The following is a 23689-nucleotide window of genomic DNA, read 5'->3' on the forward strand; positions in this document are numbered from 1 at the left end:
CTTGGCATCGAACACCATGCAAAATCTTTCGGTCGAAGGCCATTGATGTAAACCTGTCGACGGAAGTGAGAAACTTGCCATTGAGGCATGCAAGCTTCAAAGTACTGAAAGGGTTTTTCCTTATTCAAATTCTTGGATAATGAGTTGATTTCGACAAGAAGCGACCCATTGTGGAGGGCCTTAATGAATCCCACATCTACGACACGGAATGGAGTAAATGATTTTGGAGGTGAAAACGATCTGATGATATAGGGTTCAGGGTGGCGGTCATGAAAGAATGGAGCGTGAATGTATTGCAGCGGATTAGACACAGGCAAATTCTCTGAGCGACTTCTCTTGAACATACCGGCAACACTGACATGGATTGGTAGCGTTAACCCGAAATATGGATGGTGCGGTGGACCAATGGTGATATGACCGGTGAATGGAACAACCCAATCTGACTCGGATGCGGAGTGAAAGTGTCATGTTCAAGAACGACTTGCTACCAATAAAGTTTCTTCAAGTTTTCTTCCCAATTTTTCCCCAATCATTGCTGACCAGTACCTCTTTATTTTTGTCAAGCTTGAGGAGGATAACATATGCTTGTTCTATAATTTTCCCTTCGGGAAAACCTGTCGCTATGTTTAACGAGCCTAGTGACAGTGAAACTCATTCTTGTCTTTATGGACAAGTTTATCGCTATTCAGTTTTAATGAGTTTAACGACAAAGATAACTCGGTCCTTTTCAATTTTAGAGAGTCTGAAAGGGACGTAAAGGAAACTCCAATAATCCTTTTTCATCATATAATCCCTTAAGTCTGAAAAAGTATAAAATAATACGAAAGGGATGAATTTTCAGTAATTTTAACGAGCCGAACAAAACAAGCGCTCGATCTTTTTGTGTAATAATCCCTCAGGTCCAAAAATATTAAAATCTATAGGAGGGATAGCGCTTCCGGTCGCTTTAACGAGCTGGAGAGGCCAATCGATCGGCAATATTTTCATATTTTACGAGTCAGGTGAAAAGAGCTTAAAGAAGACTCGTTTTTTAGGAACGAGTGATAATTTCGGGTAGCAGCTGATTCCAGGTAAGGTTTGGAATTTTCCAATCACGACAATGTCACAAGGATGGCTAACAGGATCACTCTTCGCAGCTGTTCCTCAAAAGGGGTAAACAATCAAATGGAGGTGAATGATCAGCTAAAACAGAGTGGAGGTGATGATGAGAACACGACCAGGGCCCAAGAGCTTATGATAATGCATTCACAATGGTTATTTACCGGAAATTGGTTCATTTTTTAATGAGTTTAAACTCTGGGGGAACGTTTGCTCATTGCTAAGGCTTAATTTTTAGCGAGCTTGAACTTCTCATAAAAATTTCTCATGGCGGGTTTATTTTTTAACGAGCTTGAACCCTGTGGTAACACTGCTCGTGGCTGGGTTTATTTTTTAATGAGCTTGAACTTTGCAGAAACATTGCTCGTGATAAGTTTGCATGCCCCCAGCATAATAACGCAAATCGAGGTGCATGCCCCCCAAGCTTCATTTCATTCATTGCGATGGTTGGAATGAAGGTTTACCTTTGAGATCTTTGAAAGACTCAACTTGGATTTTACGAGATCGTAATCAAAGACTCGATTTGGAAAGGGAGTTGTTTCATTTTTTAATGAGGTTGAAACAAGATAGGAACTGTCCTCAGGATTCCTTGTTTCATTTTTTAACGAGGTCGACACGAGATAAGAACTGTCCTTGAAATCCATCGTATTTATAGTATTTTATAGAAAATCAAAAATTGAAGGATGATTAGGGTTGACGGAATAATCTTCGTGGTAATCCGGAAGATGGGAACAATGGTGGTAATCTTCCCATGGTGCCTCTCCTATCATCTTTGACTGAATGATTCCTTCGTCTGTAGAATGTACATGCGACCAAGGATTTGAAGAGGTGCCATATTCCTTAGACCTATCGATCCAAACACTCGATGAGCGTTGATTTGGGTTTGCCCCCTAGGCCAAGAAAATTTATTGCTACAATATTTCTAAAATGGCGATGATCCATGCTGACAAAATGTTCAGGAATATTCTGAATCTAGAAGATATCATGTTGCAAGTTCCCACCGTGGCCACTTCCACTAGATTGTTTGGAGGGGGTAGGGAAAAACTCCCAATCAATATAGGGTATTTTAGTAGGCCTACTCTGATATTTTGAAGCAAATAAGGGCTTCCGTGGATCATCGGAATGCTTCCCGTAACTTGTGAACTGTTGGGGAGAAATGTTTGTTGGTCGACGATTGTAATTCCTCCTTGAAAAGGAAATGCAATCTTTCTAAAGTAGGTTGACACAATGGCTACCATAGCATATATCCAGGGCCTTCCCAGTAGGATGTTGTAATCGAGGTTTCCGTCAATTACTTCAACATCTATTTCTACTGTTTTGTCCCCCAGTTCGACTTGCAAGTTACTTAAAATCCCGTATGGGGTGTATGTTCATCCATCAAATGCTTTTAATGTTGTCAAAGATCGCGACAAGGGTGGAGATCCTAAAGTTTTCCAGCAACTCATCGAAATAATACATGTATATGACCCCTCATCAATAATTGTTCGATGAACAGTTTTGTTGAGGGCTTTCACTTGAATGAGGAAAGCTAGTTGAGCTGGTAACTGAGGGTCATATCCTTTGTGATTAAAGGACACAAGATTGGAATCCTTTGGGCCAATCCCACCTATTGCTGATAATAAAGCCTGCTTTGGGAGGGGCAATTTTGCAGTACCTCAAGTGTCGACATAGCAGATGGCGATTGGGCCAGATCCTCCACTATATTATAATGTTGTGCTACTCTGGCACGAGGATTAAATGTCAATTTGTGTACTACTCCCTTTGGCAGCTTTATCATTAGTTCAGGAATGATGGGTGGCACAACTTCGGTCGAAGTTGTTGTCAAACTACTGGGTTGATCATTGGCCTTGTTGTCCGACAGCTGTGGATTCCCGTAATCTTTATTCCTTGTCGATATCAAAGCATCATTTTGCTACTTCGAAACCAACAACATTAGCACTTGGGACGGGGAAGCATTGTCACTAGCAACCAGATTTGTTCCTGGATTTGGAAATGGATCAGTCAATACCGCCGAGGTTTTTGAATTCTTGAAGAATTTTCTAAGCTCAGCTTTATATGGACACTCTCTTGTCCAATGATCCTCATCACATATAAGGCATGGACGATTTGGTTTCCTATCTCTAGAAGGGTTTGCAGAAGATTTTTCAGGGGATGACTCCTCCTGTTTCTTCTTCTTCCCTCTCCTTTTCTTCTTGCCTCCTGGTTGCTTGGTTTCTTTGCCTTTTTCAGTCGATATGGCATTTACTTTTGAGGCGAGAAGTTCTTCATTTTCATTTTGACCTGAAACCGTACGGGCCTTCTTCGACTTAGCCTTTACGGTTTTCGTGCCGGTTGTTCCTATCATGCCGTCCCCGGCATGAGAGTCTTTGTTTGATTTAGGAGAGGGAGGAATGCAAAATTCCGGTCTAGGAGCATCAGGGATTTTATCGTAGAGCATGCCAGACTAAGTATAGATCAAGTCTAGATATTGCGCACGAGAAATTACTTGCTCTTCAGTGACGACTCCTCCCTTTGCCACATCTTCCGTAATAGAAGGTAACAATGACTTAATAAACCATTTAGCCAACAGATGATCAGAAACATATGTTTTTACCATTCTACGATGACGTCGCCACTCATGAATATGATCGGATATGTGAGTGGCTATCATTTGCTTAAAAATGGTAAGAAGCTCTGTTCCCGTTTCGTACCTTATGGGTAACTGAAAATGGGTTAAAAAGGTTGTGGATAGGGTACTGAAGTTATCAAACGAAGCTCTAGGCAATTCGATATACCATTTTGTTGCCGGACCAGTTAACGTTCGCTGAAAAAGGCGAAGCCTAATCGAATCATCATTTAGAGTGTTAGATGAACACCACAGATGAAAGGTCATCACATGATTCGACGGGTCTTCACCCGGATTTCCATTAAGTTTAGAAATATCTGACAGAATTTTATGTGGAATCGCCGGCCACCAAGGGGCGTAAGCAATTGGATCATTCGTCAGCTGGTTTAGATCTGGTAATTCTAGAGTTGCTACAAAGGGCAACTGTTGATTCAAGTTAGGCGAAGCATACCCAGGATAAGATGGAATCGCTTGAGCAGTGGGTCTTTGCATACCAGCATAATGCATTTGATGTTGGTAACTTTGATAAGGTTGATGGGCATAACCATTATAGTATGGTTGTTGATAATCGCTTTGGAAATGCAATTGCCCATTACTTACAAAGACTTGTTGCTCAGGTCCTTGATATGATTGCTGGAATTGTGGTTGTTGAGATTGAACCAGAGATGGTTGTTGGACCATTTGTTGTTTTCCAATACTGGATGATTGACCAAGATGAGGAGTCATAGTACTTGTTTGAGCCTGAGTCGCTCCAGATAAGGAGGCACTAACCTGAGGTTGTGATTGAATCGCTGAGACGAGAGGTTGTTGTATTGCAACCTGAGAAACTTGGGGTTGACATACAACAGGTAGCGCTTGTACTTGTGATGAAGTCACGATAGCAGGTACAGTGGGAATATTCGACACAGGATGGACTGGTTGCATTGAATATACAACCCTTGATCGTTGAGGCATTATTGGTGCCCAACCGCTGGATGTAATTCTAGTTTGACCTGAACTTTGTTGTAAACTCCCATATGGTTGTTCTCCAGGAGGGAACAATGAAAAAGCATATTGTCCTCCATATGGTGGCAATCCAGTGCTTAAAGGGTAGATTGGCCTTTGAAGACTCATTGGATCAATTTGTTGAGTTTCAACATAAGAAATACCAGATGAGAATCCGGATGAAGAAATAGGAACTAACCATGTTGTCGAAACAGTCCTTAATTGGACTCCGGCTTGTTGTTGATAACTTGCCGGGACAGATGGTATACTGGAAAACATCGTTGGAGTAGCAGCAAGAGGCTCTGCCACTGCTATTTCGGATGGCACAGTCCTAGATGTCGACGGTTGTTCAGAAATATCTAGTCTATCCAAAATATTTCCTAGCGATTCTACAAGAACTTGCGATGAAAGGAGACCAACTTCTAAGACCAACAAGGGAACAGTGACATTATTTCAATTAAAATAAATTTTATGACACTTTGACACAACTTGCTTTTTCAATTTTTAAGAGTCGAGAAAAAGTTAAATATGACTCTAGTCGCCTTCGATTTTTAATGAGCCTGAAGTGACAAGTGCTCAAATGGACCTTTTCCTTTAAGGAGTCTGAAAAGGAACGAAAGAGACTACTCTAGAAATCTAGACAGAGGGATTACCAAACCAATCGCAAAATTGCGGAATACTTTTTACGGTACGGTAGTCAATCTTCCCGAATGTTGTGTTCAATGCATTGCGATCGATAGGGTGACAGACACGGCTTCCTATCGATAAAGGATATAACCTATTGTGGTCTCCCAATATATACTCGATGGTACGTGGGAGCACAAGTCCGTACTGGCACTTGTCATCTCAAAGAGAAGGAATCACCCAACCAACAGTGAAAGCGACAGTTACCAGGCTTTACGACGCCGGAATACATCTCTAGCCTAGACTTCTAGATGTTGTGTGTTAGGTTCCAAAGCGTTTTTATGTTGATTGAATTTATTTTACAGTTGATCTTTCTTAAGAAATTTGCCTTTCAGGTTCACTACATGATGTAGATATAATTCCTAAAATGCAATCTAAGATGATAAACAATCGTTTAATCTTCTTTTTGCAATGAAAAGCCTAGCTACTAAAGAAAGAGAGACAGTATTCTTTCAACATAGAGCAGAGAGCACACACTATATGCACTATCCTAAATCAAACCAACAAGCAGTCTAAATGCAAATGCACATGCATGTATTTGTTTTTAGCTTTCTTAATGTGTGAATGACAAGAAGAATGCTAAGTACAAATCTGAATTATCTTTTCAAAGCGACAGTAATAACAAATTTCTCTTCAAAAACGAAAGGAAGATAATGACGACACTTTACTATTTTGAATTGAAAACTGCTTTCGACACTTGAAAAAATACTAATTCAAATCAAATACAAGAGTAACTGTATAATCGACCATCAAGAACAATAGAATTCTTTTCTTTGACTGAAAATGACACTTACGACACTTCCAAATCAAGAAACGAAAGTTCGATTATGCTACTACTTTGTAAAAGAGAACTGAAAATGGCGCAAAATACATAAAAACATTCACAGTTCTTTGCACAATGGAGGCAGAATGATGGAAAGGAAAGGGGTTTCCATAGTGGTATACTGATCACAGACAGCAAAACTCCTGAATAGAGCTTAAGAGAGTGAACACAGAAACCAAAAAACTGAGAGAAGAAGAGGTCTTGTCTGATCAGCGCACCTGTAACACAGGGAAAGTGCGATGCAGCGCACCTACTGCACACAGGAGGTGCGATGCAGCGCACCTACTGCACACAGGAGGTGCGATGCATCTGGATTCCCAAGAGGAGAAGGTGCGATGGTCCAAGGACGAGACTTCAACTGGGTTCTGGGTCATAGTTTGCAGCTCAGTTCAGGGATTTAGGCCGAGCAAGTGATGTACAGTAAATAGAAATTACAGGGGCTGATCTAATGAGGTTACTAGAGCCACCACTAGGGAAATTAGAATGTTTGAAAATCGATTGTTCAGTTTATAAACAAAACCCAAAGATAGACTGAAGCAGCATTGATCTACTTTGCACTTGCATAGAAAATGCAGTTCGAAGGCTAGCTGGCTTGACTTCAGGCTCCGCTTGTAAGTTTATAAAAAAAAAAAATTAGACAAACAAACAATCTATTCGCTCCCCAGTGGAGTCGCCATTTTGTTATCGGGAAATATAGTGTCCACTCGGATCTACTAGTCCCACTAAGACTGGTAGCTATCTTAGAAACAAACAAACTAAAGCCACTTTTGTTTTCCTTTATGAGAAGTAGATAAGAGGGGAATGAAGGACACCAACCTCAGTCTTGCGCTTGGTTCCTTGCTCGGTTCCTCTCCCTTCTGACAGATCCTTTCTGCTTCTCCTTCGTCTACCCAGCTTCAAAGAGCACCTGTGGAATCAAAGCAGCATAATGCTATCGAAGAACAGAGATCTACAATCATAAACAATATAGGACCAGATATATATTGACCACACAAATGCATATATCATCAAACATACAAGAATGTGGAGGAAAACTTGAATAGATTTATTAATATCAAGAATAGCAAAGAGGATTACAACCAATTGTTCTGACCCAGCATCATCCTCCAGCATGAAAGCCCTTCTTTCACCTCATGAAAAGCTTAGATCACCCAACACTATGATGTTCCACCAAGAAACCGACAGCACTTCCTTACAGGATACAAAATTCCAGCCTCAGGATCTCTGGGATGAGGGATCCATATATAGATGATTGCAGGGGGGGAGTCAGCTTCTGGGATTTTGATTAGTGTCCTCTCTTTGATAGTTCTTGATTCCACTTGGAGATTGATGATCTCTTACTCATCCCTGGGCGAATTCAGAGAGGCAAGTGTCATAGGAGAAGTTTCTGGAAGATTCTATGATCATCCACCTCGCAAACTGTCTCTGCCATTTGTCCACTCTCGCCCATCGCACCCTACAGAAGGGCTTTTCAGTATGCATCGTACCCTTTACACTGGGCAGGTGGGATGCATCGCACCCTTAGCACTGAGCAACCTATATGGTCCAGTTTTGACCAGTTCTGAGCAGTTTTCTATGGAGAACTTCTGGGAGATGATGTAATCAGCTGACCTTGTTCTTTTAGGGTGTGAAGCAACACTTTTAGGGACTTAGGAGCCCTTGGTTTATGGACATGTTTGATTTGGTTTGTAGTGCCCAAAAATTTCTATAACAGAGGTGTATAGGAATGTATGCAAAGGTATGGAACATTACACAATAAATTTTGTGTTCCTTTCTCTGCACAAATATTCTCCCACACAAGACTTCTTCCTCACACACATTAAAAAGACACTTCATTTAATATTGGATAATAAGTATTTAATTCAAAAATGTGATATCACAAATGCACTTAGTATCCGAGAACCGTGAATACCAAGACTCATTTTACTTTGATAAACATTTTAAATGAATAGGAGGGTTGGCATAAAAGAAACATCAAATTATAAAAATGTAAATATTGAACACAAATCTAGTCAAGGTAAAACATTACCTAATAATGAAACATTAGTTATGCAAAACAACTAGTGTATGGAACCCATGATGTGTGCATAAATTCAATGAATAAAAGTTGAAAATAATTACATTTTAATATATGCTAGTCTGTAGTGCGAGAATTTGATTGAGGTTAGAAAAGGGACCTCGTACTCCCTTGTTCTCCCACACATACCCCCTTTTTTTCACATCCTTCATTCCCATTAGAGAAATTTTCAGGTAAACAATGGGCCTCAAAACAAAAATGTACAACCAAAATCAACTTTATAAGAACCAATAGGATTAAAGAAGATGATGTCAACCATGGGGTTATTCACCATTTTTTGAGTAAAAAATAAAAAATAAAAAATTATTTTTTCAACATATCTCCCTATAGTTTTACTCAAATTTCGAGTGGGAGCACTTGTTAGATGCATAATTTAATTCCTCATCAAAGGAGTACCCATGTTGCATACTTTCTATGGACCTTGCTACATGAAAAATGATAAATACATGAAAAATGTGATTGCAATCACGTTTTTCATGTATTTATCATTTTTTCATGTAGAAGGGTCCTCAAAAGTATGCAACATGGGTATTCCTTTGATGAGGAATTAAATTCTACATCCAATGAGTGCATCCACTTGAAATTTGAATAAAACTATAGGGATATAAGTTTAAAATACGAGTTGAAAAAATAGTTTTTATTTTTTTCCCTCTAAAATTTGATGATGTAATCTAATATTCTTTTATTATTCCCACTATTCTTTTATAATATTCCTTAGGAGACACATTTTAGACCTCAAAATTTCTCGAATGCATACACATTCATGCTTCCATAAACTTGTTCTCCCACACAGTTGAATCTGTAAAAAAATTAAAATGAAAAAGAGTTTAAATTAAAGTAAGAGGTAAACACACTAGGAGTCCATGTATTAGTGTCAATGTCGGTGTCAGTGTCAAAACACTCACTGACGTAACACCCCCCACGCCTCGCTTACCTAAAGGACCTACTCAAAGCTCTATGTTAGTGTTAGTGTCAGTGTTAGAGCACTCACCAACATATTGTCCATTCACAAAATTAGTTTAATTTTCATTTTAAAATGATTTTTTCAAGCACTGACAGATAACAAAATTAAATCACCCTCCACTAGGGGAATTATGTCACATCAAGGCTTGCTCAGTCAATTGACAATCACAAACAAGATTTTCAAAATTAGGAAAATATTTTTGAATTTTCATAAAAATGCAAATATTTAGCATTTTTTGAAAACTTTGGTTAAAGTTACTAAAAAGCCACAACAACTCGATCTATTGATTGAGAGTCAAAGGAATTTGATCGCGAGCTGATTCCTATAGTCCCTAGTAGATGCAGAGACTAATAACATGGGAAACAAGATAAAAAATTAATAATGAACCATTTTAGTTAAGAATTAACAATTGAAGCAAGTGTTAATAAACAATTTTAATGGTGAATCAACTTTAATGTACTATTTTTCAAATAGAGATAGTCACTGTAATACTCCATTTTGGAAAACCCATATGTGCAATACTTGAACTAGAAAAATTCTTGGAATATATTGTTCCCTTGTACTTTATTTTATTTGGATATTTTATGTTTTAAAATAATATTTTATTTATGAAATAATATATTTTTTTCCCATGAAAAAATTATAATTTTATTAATGAAAACAAAATTACATGTTGTAGATACAGAAGCATGCTTCCATCAAGCCAGTCAATGACTGGTGATCATAAAACCATGAGCAAACTAGTAAAACAAGGAAAAGTTATATTTTTTCTCTACTTCTTTTCAACTTTCCATCATTCACTTTGTGATGGCGTGGAAGAAATGATAGCTAGTTGATTATCTTCTTCCATTCTTGGATTTTCTTTTTCTGAATCCGAGCTTTCGGAAGCATGATGGCGCTTGGTGCCTCCTATAAAATAATATTTTATTTATCAAATGTTTTTTAATAGAATGATTTAATAAATATAAATATGAAAATAAATAATATGATAGCTAAAATATGATATATCAAAATTTAATTGGAGTGTTTTATTCTTCTTTTCTTGTTTATGATATATTGTGTTTTTTATTTATTGTAGTTTGTATATATTTTCAAAGGGGCATAGGATTTTTCACTATCGCCCTTCTCAATCTTATATTTTACCACCCCCACTTTTCTTCTTGGGCCTTGTGTCCTTGTTGTTAGGCATGGGACATGAAGAACTCATTGATTTTTTTGAAGGTCCATTCTAGTGGGGCCATATCTAGGCTACAAACCCCACATACACACATTGTCGATTAATCACATCACTAACATGCATGTGGCACTTCTAATCTATTGGGATTGGGTGAGGAATCATAGGAAAGGACGGTCCCATTTTCTTCACCAACTACTAACAAGCCCCATTTGGTCCCTTTCAATGTCATCTCCCCCTCCCACAATCATGATAATAGGTACAGTACATCTCCATCGCAATATGTTGTCAGTGTTTCCCCCCTCCCCTAGCTATGATGCCTTACAACTTTCCATCCATCCTTTCCCTAGTTATTCATCCCCTGTAAGTTTCCATCTTGTAGTTCTTGTTGACCCCCAACTCTTGAATGGTTTTATCAGTAATTCCTTAAGTCATGTTAGTGGTAGCACCAACATGGCTCTACACAACCTACCAAAAATTGACTACAAGGCACCACCTATTAAGGCCCTGGCTCAAAATCAAAGGAAATGTGTAAAATGTAAGGTAGAGGAACCAAGCCTTATTTTGCGTGATGGAATCACTCATAATTACATTCAATATATGGAAGACTCTACTATCATGGGACATTTTCCCTACAAATGTATGTTGTGGAAACCCATAATAAATGGACTGGCCAAAAAAATTCCAATAGCTTGGGTTATTCTTCCCATTTTTTTATTCTTTCCAAAGGTTGGATGGTATGGATGGTGAAATCAAGGGGACACGCACAAAACTTCTATAGAAATGTTAGTTTTTTGGAACTTGATGTTAAAATTTGGTCACCTCGGGATGAATTTCCCTAAAGCAAACCATAGTGCCCCAAAAGAAGGATTTACATCGTTCATAGGAGAATTCATTGTGGTAAAAAGGAAGAATTCAAATTAAAATAATATTATTATTAATCATATACGGACATCCTATTATTAAGGTGGTTACTACTTTGAGAAAAAATTCAAATCTCCCTCCAAGATTCAAAATCCATCTCCCTTAAAGGGTCTTGATTAACATTAAAGATTAATATAAATATGGATTTATTAAAGAACAAAAGGTGAGAGATAAGGTAGCATATTTGATATCTATTATAAGGCTTGACATCTCATATGAGGCTTGTATAAGGTTCGATGTGAATTTTTATTGGCTCGCTTATCTAGTTTTCAGGGCATGCTTCTATCCTATGTACAGAGACAACACACTATATCTTTGTCATTCTTTATTTGATTGTGCATTTCTTTTAGTATTGACTCGCATATATATTATAATTTGGCTCACACTTTTTCTTTGGGCTCATTTCTAAATGACACAAGGGTCTCACTCTTGATTTTTTAATAATACAAGGATCTTGCATGTCTATAATCATGTATTATTGTAATGGCACAAGGATCACACGTGACCATAATGACACAAGGATGTCACTCTTGAACCCGCTCTGTAGACCTCTACTATGGTCTCTCTTTTTTATTCACATTATGGAACAGAGCTTTCACCCTCACCGTAACCCCTTACCCTCGCAACAATGTATGACACTCATCGCATCATTGGTTGGTCCATCACATCACTATATAGAACTCATCGCATATGGTATGGAACTTGGATAAAATCTTGACATCACATCATTATACAGAAAGGTATCATGCATCATTATAAGTATGGTTTCACTCTTTTTGTAATGTATGGAGATTATCTCGCAATTTTAATATCACATCTATGTAATGGAAATGAATTCACACCTATGGTTTCGCATTGGATATGGTCTCGCTCTTGTCATTGTGTTCAAATATGTTCTTTCTCGCTATGATTCTTGGTTATAGTATTTTGTATATGTATAGGACTCCTCATTGTAATTTTATGACACTCGTATGGTATCTTTCACTATATAGGAATCTTCCTAGTCTCACGTGATATTATATATGGGCACAATCTACTGTTACCTACGATGTATAGTATATAAATGTTGTCGCTCCAACAATATATGCATTTTAGTATATATATGTATGTCATCCTTGGTAGAAAATGTATGTATGACATCTTTAACATCACAGATGTATGTTTGACATCATTATGGCATCATTTCAATTCTATGTTGCAACCCTAATAGCAACATGGTAAGTTATTCATGACAGTATTGTAGTATTGCAATGATTCTATGATGAAAGTAATATGGAAGATATGATAGCAACTCTCCTAGATTAAATTTAGTTCACAAATGATGTTGTGAACTAACCCTAGTTGGCCCTAGAAAGCCTGATGTAATGATGTATCTAGCCATGGATGTACATTGTATCTCAGTTGTACAATTTATGAAATCTAATAGAAGAAGAAGAATTGAATTGAATTGAATTTTGGGTTTCCCCCTTGTGTGGTTTTTCCAATGTCTTTGACCAGTCCTGGTGTCTCTATGTGTGATCATTTTTCTTTTGATGTTCATTTTATTGTTTTGTTGCATTGTTCATAGTATTGTTCTTTCTACATAATTGCTAATGATGTGACAATGTTATGATGTCATGGGTTAAATTCAATGTGTAAATGATTTAATTTAATTAGCTTAAGCAAAGAACAGTCTAGCCCTAAGATAAAATTAACACTCAATCCCTGTTTGTGAAAAATGGAAAATCAACTTCGACAAAACCTTGCAAATGTTGGAGGTAATACCAGTATGGATTCAAGTGACCTAGATTGCATCTATTGTTCTAGTTTTAATACGTTTGTTAAGAGATCAAGAACACCCTCAAGCTTTATTATGAAGCATATTTATCCTTTATGGACACTAATAATGGCATATGGCGATAGGAATGATGCATATTCTTTTTGGACTAAACTTATCCAAAGGGCTTGCAGACTCCATTTTTATAAAAAGGGGGAGTGTCTCCATTTACCAACCCATTGACTAAGAAGGCATGAAAGTCAAATGTGGAAAATGTCACTACATATGGTCATTTTAGGAGTGGATTTACTCCTTTATAACTGATACTTTTGGGTTAAAAAGTATTCTCTACAATAGGATAATTTTCTCCCTCAACTATCATTAGACTCAAAATCATAGCTACCAGCCTCTTCTCCAACCAATATCTCCCAGGCCCCATAGGCTCCACTCATATCCTCTCCACCCATTGGTGCTACTAGAGCACCAGCTACATGATCTACATTATTGGCTCCTCTCATCATTTCATGGGCATGGTCCCCTCCTCCCTTACCTTTGTTTTTCCTTCCTTCATTTTAGTCCCACCAATCACTTTTACTCCTTTAGATAACTTGAAATCATCAACCTCACTTATTAATTCCCCTAATTTCCTGTTAAAAATTTGTGGACTCACCAAGTCATTCCTTCTATTGAAGAATGTAACTAGGTTTGGTCTTCATAATTGTATAATGTAATTTATTTTTCAAAAGAAATTTTATTATTAATAAAAATGACTTATTAAAGCATGGATTTCATGTTTGGGTCATCATTTTTTAGGTTAAAGCCTCCATTGTAGGCTTCTATGTCTTATATATATTCAATAGAGTCATTGTCAATTGTATTAGACCCTACTTGGGCTTTTTTATCATGTAAAAGGAATTATTTTTGAGTCAAATAGGTCATTTGACACCTCCACACAAAGTCGTCCCTATCTTGATGAAGTCAACCTACATTAGGCAAATTCGACCCACACAAGAGGTTATATATAGAGAGGCAGATTGATCCATTTGCATCCGTCAGTAAACAAGTTTGATAAACAAGAAAGAGAAGGAAAAAAAAGGTGTGAATTTGCTAAAGGAAGAAGATTGCAAGGAAAGACAAAATTGAATTTTTGGGCCATCTATCTCTCACACGTGTGAAGTTACTCAGTATTTGCAGGGGTCAAAAATTTGAATTTTACTACAAGTCAAATTTATATTGTTGGGAGGTTGAAATTATATTGTTGCAAGGTGAAATTTTTAGGTCAAATTTGTTTTTGAGAATTTATCACTTGGAGAAGATGGAAGGGTTGACTTAGTGATTGGAGGAAGTTTGTGTCTAGGTCAACGAGTCTTGGATTATTTCATCTTGTCTTTGAATCTACTGAAGGAAGAGTTCTGATTAGGCTTTCCCCTCATAGGGTTTTTTCCCTGGCTATACACCTACATCTTGTGTCTCTTGTTCTTGTGATCTCCATACACATATAATTTGATAATTTCTTGATGAAATGTAATTTAATAAAGAGGTAAAATGATCCAACATAATTCACAGGTGTTTTATCAAGAATAGGAATCAAAACCCTAATTCCTACTGGAATTGATTTATCAACATGGTATCAGAGCTAAGGTCAAAAAAGGTTGGAGATTACTTTGTTGGATTGAAAAATAAGGCTACTCCCTCTATGAAAAATTACTTGAAGATGGGGTTAAATATCATAATAATTGCAGGAATTTGGATTGAAAGGATCATCTACAAATTATCTAAGAAATTCAAAAGCAAAGGATTCTTGGCTGCACTTATAGGTATTCTTTATGATGACAATGCATGGATCATTGATAGTGGAGCATCAGGTCATATGACAGGAGAAAGAGGACAATTTCATACTCTATCAAAGGAAAAATCATCTCATGCAGTGGAGCTTGGATACCACAACAGTTATGCAGTCAAGGGCCTTGGATCTACATATTTGAAGCTAGAAAATGGAGCAAAGCTACACCTCAACAATATACTCTATGTTCCAGGTTTGAAAAATAATTTTCTTTCATTTTATTGTTTAGAAGATAAAGGAGATAGGGTTTCCTTTGTAGATGGTAAAGTATTGGTTTGGGGAAAGGATTAAAGCATTGAAAGGGAGAATGTTATTAAAGTTCATGAAGGAAGACTATATAGATTTATAACACCATCTCCTCAAGCCCTATTCCACATGGAAATCAATCCTATCAAACTATGGCATAGAATATATGGGCATATACACTACAAGATCATTCCCTCTCTCAATCAAATGGTAAATGGAATCCCTAACATCAAGGAAGATTATGAAGGAGTATGTAATGGATGTTCTTTGGGAAATAATATGAGGGAGCCTTTTACAAGTAGTGATACAAGGTCTAAATAAATATTAGACCTCATTCATTCTGATGTGTGTGGGCCTATGTCTAACAAATCACTTGGAGGCAATATTTATTATGTGACCTTAATTGATGATCACTCTAGAAAGACATGGCTCTACCTTCTCAAGACAAAGGACAAAGTATTTAAAAAGTTCAAGGAGTTTATATTTGAAGTGGAGACCTTAACCAAAAGAAATATAAAAACCTTGAGATCCGAAAATGGTGGGGAATACAATTAAAAATAACTTGTTGCATATAGTACATAAGTAGGTATTAAGAGGGAGCTAATTTTTCCCTACAATCCCGAACAAAATGGAGTCGCAAAAAGGAAAAATAGAACAATTGAAGAATGTATACAAAATATGATATTTGATTAATATATTCCAAATTTTATATGGGGTGAAGCAACTATGACATCAATATAGATACAAAATATAAGTCCTCATAGAATCATTGAGAATATGACACCTGAAGAAGCATTCACAAGGAAGAATCCATGTGTGGACTATCTTCAAATCTTTGGGTGTCCCACATACATCCATGTTCCAAAGGACAAGAGAAATAAACTAGATTCTACAAGCATTAATGGGATCTTCAATGGCTACAGTCTTTCTTCAAATGAATATAGAATCTACATTAAGGAAGGAAGACAAATTGAAGTAAGTAGGGATGTTATATTCGATGAAAATCATTCCTACAAAAGATCCAAGGATATTCCAATTGATTTTAATGATGAAGATACACCACTATTTGAAGAAGAACAGCATCATGATAAGACAACTATAAACAAAGAAGAAGATGATGAAGGACCAAGTGAGACGATTCAACCTATGATCATACCTAAAACAAGGAAGAGGAAAAATTGGTTAAAAGATACTCTTGAAGATGCTAAAGGACATGGAGCTACTAAAGGAACTTTTAGAGAAAGCAAAAGACCAAAAATATATTTAGGACATGCAGCATACATGAAAAAATTGATAGAAGTTGAACCGACTACATTTAAAGAATCTGCTCATCAAGAAGAATGGAAGAAGGTGGTGCAAGAAGAATACCAATCCATCATGAAGAATGGAGTTTGGGAAATCATTCCTAGGCCAAGTGACAAATCAGTTGTCACTTCAAAATGGATTTACAAAATCAAACATGTTATAGATGGAAGTATAGATAAAATAAAAAGATAGATTTTTTGCAAGAGGATTCTCTCAAAAGGAAGGTATAGGATATGAATAAACCTTTGCACCCACTCCTAGGTATACTACTATAAAATCATTGGTTTCACTAGCTGCTACGATGGGATGGAATATTCATCAAATGGATGTAAAAAGAACATTTTTGAATGGGACCATTGATGAAGAAGTATACATTGAACAACTGGAAGGCTTTGAAATAAATAATAAGGCCACACATGTTTACAGACTTAAGAAAGCTTTATATGTCTTAAAGCAAGCTCCTCGGGCATTGTATGCAAGGATGGATTCATATTTCTTAAGAATTGGGTTCGTCAATAGTTTTGCAGATCCAAATCTCTACATCAAGATAGTGAACAATGAACCATTCATTATACTAATTTATGTAGATGATTTATTTATTAGAAGTGTGGAGCATAGAATACAAGAATGCAAGAATATGTTGGTAGCTAAATTCGAAATGAAATATATGGGACTTATGCACTATTACTTGGGTTTGGAAGTCTAGAAAAAATATGGAGAAATATATATGGATGAACATTTCAAGAGTGAGTAATGAAAATGGATGAAATTTTATATAGAGAGAGGAATTTCGATCCATTTTCATCACTCACTCAACAAGTTTGATAAGCAATAAAGAGAAGAAAAAAAAAAAGTGTGAAGTTGCTAGAGAAGGAAGAAGGTTGCAGGGAAAGACAAAATTGAAGTTTTAGGCCATCTATCTATCACACATGCGAAGTTACTGGGCATTTGCAGGGGTCGAAAATCTGAATTGCACTGTAGGTTGAAGCTCTATTTCTGGGAGGCCGAAATTCTATTGTTGCAAGGTCGAAGTTTTAGGTCGAAGCTAATACTAGGAAGTTATCACTTGGAGAAGAAGGAAGGGCTAACTTGGTGATTGGAGGAAGTCTTTGTCTAGGTCAAATAGTCTCGGATTATTTCATATTGTCTTTGAATCTATTGAAGGAAGAGTTATGACTAGGTTTTCCCCTCATAAGGGTTTTTGCCCTAGTTGTCTGCCTACATCTTGTGTCTCTTGTTCTTGTGATCTTCATACACATATAATTTTATAATTTCTTGTTGAAACATAATTTAATAAAGAATTAAAAGAAGCCAACATAATTCACAAGTAATTATCAAGAAGAGGAATCAAAACCCTAATTCCTACTAGCATTAATTTCTCAACACCTTTCCCCTAATAATTCCTCCTTCCCCTCCCCCTCTAAAGGGGAACCCTATGCCCCCTTGGTTGTTTCCACCAAACTTATCCCTTAGAATTCTAATGTTCCTTCACAATCCTCTATCCTAGGACATTCATACAATTTTCTCTCAAAGAAGAAGGGGATTTCTCTCTTAAATCCTATTTATGTGGACAACTTTCCCGCTAGACATAACCTTGCTATGGGCCTTGGGTCTTTTACTACTCAATACTGAAGCCCATATTTTGAGGTCACTAGTTTCTTTTTTCATTATCTCAACAACAAACAAATGTATATATCCAAGAAGAAAAGAAAAATCATTATTTTGGGCCCTTAAATAACTTGCCCCTATAGGGGATCCCAAATGAAACTTCTTTCTCTCAATCGCAAGGACTGTTGAGTCTCAAAATTGTCTTCCATATTCATCCATATTTCCATCCTTTCATAAACCATTTATCCCTCATTTCATAACTATCTAGCCCAAAACCCTACATCAAGTAACCATCTTCATGATTATATGGGTTAGGATCCTTGTTTTCCAAAGTTATTTATTTTATGTATTTAAAGTGACTTTATGATTAAAAGTTAGAGAAATAACATGTATTTGCTTATACCTAAAAGTGGCTTGAGTTTGATGACATGTGTGGATCATTTGGAAGCTTCCAAGGCACCCTTATGTGGCCTCCCAAGATTAAATTCGAATTTCAACTCAAGAGGTGGACCATATTCCAAGGAGAAATATCATGGAGATCTTTATGAATCATGGGATTTGTATCTAGTATTTAGGGATAAGTTGACACAAGTATGGATCTAGTAGATATTTAAGGGATCTACATTTATTGAGTAGATATCTCTAATTCATGTATAAATAGGAGGAGCATCCTTCAAAACAGGCTAACAGTTGCCAGTTATTCATTAGCATTAGATTTGTGATTGTTCATTCATGAATAATATCATTTTCTCCAAATCATGAGTTATGAGTTTTGTTTGATTCTTAAGATGTGATAGTTGTTCTTGTGTGCTCATTGAGGAATGGAAGGATCCCCATCAACCACAATCTACATACAATTGTAACATAGTTTGATTTCTGTTATTTCCTTTCATGCAAGTGTGCTTTACTTTCTATAAGTGTGATTTGCTTTCTGCAAGTTTGATTTACTTTCTTACATTTGATTTGATTGTCATTAAACTGCTTTCTTACTAGCTATCTTAGTTTGCTTGCTTGACAACTAAATCACTAGTTGCTATTTACTGCTTTCTGGATTAATTTACTACTTTCTAGATTATCATAGTTTTCTTCTTATAGTTGTTCATAGATTAGTTTTCTTTTGAATAGTTTAGAAAGGCCATGGCATTAATTCATTCATTCCAACTTTAGAATTTAATTTAGTTTTCTTACATGAGATTTCTTTTGCAATTTTCTTTAGTTATATTTGTAATATGCATTTCCTTTCTCTCTTTCCATCCTAAACAAACTTTCTACAACAATTTCATCTGAGGTCCCATATATTTTGGTTTGCTTCTAAGTTTACGAAACCCCCAGGTTGACAGATTAAAATGACAATGGATTTACCATACCATTAAATCACCCTACAAGGACCTAACCAACCCCGATAAAAAATTAAATGGAAATTTGGCACCTAGTGGAGGTGCACAACCCACATGTTTTATTAATGTAGGAAATAATTTTCGATGGGGTCAAAGAATTCTATATATTATCACAATATTTACATGGATGGCATTTCCTTGCTTGACACAAAATGGAAGATCAATAGGTTTGGTCATCGACTAGCAACAAAATTCCCTAAAGCTTAATAATGCATTGTCAATCAAATTTGGCTTAGTTTTTTACCTTTTCGCTAGACAATTGAGTATGAATTTCCTCTATTTAAACTCGTATGGTCCATTTGTGGCTAGAAAATATTTCTAAGATGATACTTTCTAAAACCCACTTCTACAGGAAGGTAGATTGATTATTAGAGAATATTTAAACTCCACTCTTATGGAAATTGAAATATGGGGGCCAAGATCACACCTAGACCCCCTCTTTGATCTCCTCCTCAATCCCCTGCAAAGAGCATTCCTTGTGAATTTTCATCTAGTAATACTTAGTCCCACTTAAAGGAACAAAAGAGTGAGGGAGGTCATGATTTGTAACCATTTGGACCATTTCCTCATTTTTTAATCCCTTCTTGGAGATAATATAAGAATATTCCAGTGGGTGTCAGTGGGAGGTGATTCATATTATTATCTAATCCTATTGGATATGGACTCCTCCATCGATGAGCCACCAAGCCTCTTCAAATTGAACCCCCACTAGTTTTCCAAGGCCCTTCTTTTTTACAAGCTATAAAATATGTCTAGATATATTTCTACCCATTTGCAAGTGCCTCCCCTCCAATCTAGTTCCAAAAAAACCTCAAGTGTGCCAAAGCTACAACTATGTCTTGGGAAAAGATCAAAATAGATAAGTATTCAAAACTCCTTAAAGATATCAAAAATCATATCAGATACATCATAGAAGGAAAGGGTCAAGGATAGTAGTTCGTTAATAGTAGGGACATATTAACATCTCTTGAGGGAAAAATATGGAAAATCCTTCTGGATTGAAAGAAAGAATGCAGAATGAAAATCATATCCCTCTAGGCACAAGCTTCGAATGAGAACACTAAATTCTTCCACCACTTTTCCAATCACAAGAAATTTATAAATTATATCCAAGAAATTTCAAGTTCTGGCATATATAAATCCAATTCCTTCTAGTATATAGAAACTAAGGGAAACCAATGCTTTAAAAATCTATGCAAACCAAAATGAGGGGAAACCAATGCTTTCAAAATCTATGCAAACAAAACCAAGGGAAACCATAATCACCATTCTCCAAGTGGCCTCACATTTTCCAAAATTTATAGACCAAGAAGGGAACGACCAATTTATGTCTGAAATTACAATGGAAGGACTTGAAAGAGTTCTCCACAATTTCAACAAGAATAAAAACTCAGGGTTGAATGGGCTCCCAATTGAATTTTTCCTAGAATTTTTCTATATCTTAGGTGATTATCTTCTTAAAGTGATGGATTATTCCATGACCTTGAGACAGATCCATTCCCTATTCAATTCAACCTTCATTTCCCTTATTCCAAAATATGACAATCCATCTACCTTTAAATAGTTCAACCAATCTCCCTCTACATCTCTATATACAAGATCATATCTAGGACAATTTCCCTCTACATCAAGGATTTTATTTCTGATCATATCCCTTCAAATAAATTTGGCTTCCTAAATATAAGGGAAATACATGACGTTATTGGCCTAGCTCAAGAAGGCCTACACTCGATTCATACCCACAATGAAAAAGTGGTGGTTTTTAAAAAAGGGAAGCTCAAAGTCCTTTGACATAATAATTTGGTTATACATTCATTGTTTCTTATCCATATATGTTTCTTCCATCAATTGGTTTCTCGGGTGATGTGTTGTATCAATTAGGCATCTTTTGCAATTCTGATTAATGGAGTAGCAACTCTTTTCTTCCATGTGAATGAGGTTTAAGGCAGGGATTCCCTCTCTCCTCCCTTATTTTCCTTCTTGTTGTAAAGGACCTCAACAAGCTCATCAATGTTTCCTCCTCCAAGGATTTTTTCAAGGGTACTTCACTAGGAACAAATGGCACCCTCTCCCACTTAATTTTTGTCAACGATATTTTGGTACTGTGTGAAGGAAATATGAGATATCTAAAGCATATAGAGACTCTTCTAAGAACATATTTATATGTTATAGGGATATCTGTAAATAATTTAAATCATCTATATTCTTTGAGATTACCTTAGGAGCAAAAGAAATTTGTTTCAAATCTCATCTCTATTTAGTAATAGGATACTATGATGGCTTCAAGTACCTGCAGTTCAATCTTAAGCCAAAAAATTACTTGAAGCGAGACTAGTTTTGGATTCTTACAAAAATAAAGAAAAGAATTCAAAACTAGTGCAATCAATGGCTTTATCCTACAAGTCATTTGGTCCTAGTAAAATAGTTTATAGAAGCCATCCTAGTATATTGGTTAGTATTGGCTTGGATTCCAAAAGGAATATTAGATCAAATCAAGCAACTATCCACTAGATCCCTCTGGGCAGGATGTGAAGAAAAGTAGCCTCTGGTTCTAGCATTCTAGAAATTAATTATTGTTCCAATGGCCCAAGGTAGATGGGGCTTGTAAAAAATTTGGATGTTCTCAAAAGCCCTTGCTATGAAAATTTTGTGGCTATTTATTCAGGGGGGAAGCCTTTGGGATTAGATAACTAAGAAAAATACATTATATAAACCCCAATAGTGGATTGGATCAGCTCCCCACTAAAATACTCTAGGAATTGCTCTATTTTCTAGAAAGAAAGAATCCAGGATTTTCCCCTAATTGGCCATGGGATGCACTATAAATATGTGATGGTTCTTATGTTCTCATTCAAAAAGACCCATGGATCAAGAGCCTAGATGATCACCTTCTCAAGGATGATGTAACTTGTCAGATGAATAGGGATGGATTTTATTTCCTCAAATAGGTGGAAAATAATATTTGTTTTGTGGCATCATCGCATTGATGACAAGTCTAGATATAAACTTGGAAAGAGATATAGCTAGATCATGGTACCTATACACCCAAGCCCTCAAAAATACCTTTTTTCTCTAACTGATCAGGCTAATGTATAGATTTGGTTACAAAATCCAATTGGTGTCTCCACGCCAAAATCAAGTTTAATATATATTTATCTCTAAAGAACCAATTACTTCCTCTCCCCTGGTGGGGAAAGAAGTTATGAAAGTTGAAATTCCCTATAAAACCAAAACTATTCATGTGTCTCCTACTTAGGAAGAAAGCACTAACTTGGGATAGTATACATAGACAGTCCTTTCAAGGCCTTGGATTTTTCACATTATGTGAAAAGTACTCAAAATCCATCCACCATCTATTTCTTACCTACCCTTCCATCCAATTGATCTGGTCAGGAATCCATAAAGAGCATGGTGAGAATTATTCCTAGGAAGGTCCCTCAATTAATGCCACCCTCTTAAAGTGGTTCTCTTCTCATCATAAAAAGTTGTACAAATTACGACTCCTCACTATCTCATGGAGAGTTCATCTAGATCGAAAATCACATTATTTTTTAAAACAAAGAGCCTTATGCACTCAAAATTTCCATTCACAATGCAACAATGCTAGACTCTTTCAAACATCCCCCAAATCTTGACTCACTCTCACCAATCTAGAACCCATATTTAAAGGGACTCCCCTTGGATTTTTTTGATGTGTTTTTCAAGGAGACTCATCTCATAGAGGTTTTAGTGGGATCCTCTCCATCTCAGATCCTTGTTACTTATCTTTTCATAGCCATTGGGGAAGCCACAAATAATTTCATTGAATTTATAGATTTAACACTACTACTTCACATTTCCTAGGAACAATGCCTCACACACCTACACATATATGGAGATTCAACATTGGTTATAAATTGGATGAAGGTTCTCTCAAGAATGCACAACTATTATCTTCAACCACTTTTCTAAGGCATTTGATAGTTATGCCTTTCCTTCACTCGCATCACTTTCGGTCATATTTATAGGAACATGAACTAAGGTGAAAACACACTCTCAAAAGTTGGTTTCTTGTTGGACAAAGGGGTATGGAATATCAAAGAAACCTGGGATGTTGCCTAAACAGAGTATTTTCATGATGCCTAGTTCCATATAATCTCTAGCAGTTGTTTAGATGTATACACTTTTCTACATTTTTTTTCTCTTGACAATACTTTTATGT

The sequence above is a fragment of the Pinus tabuliformis genome, chromosome J (genome assembly GCF_031772625.1).
Source record: "Pinus tabuliformis cultivar Carrire ecotype Pingquan chromosome J, CPIR1, whole genome shotgun sequence".
Classification (NCBI taxonomy): Eukaryota; Viridiplantae; Streptophyta; class Pinopsida; order Pinales; family Pinaceae; genus Pinus; species Pinus tabuliformis.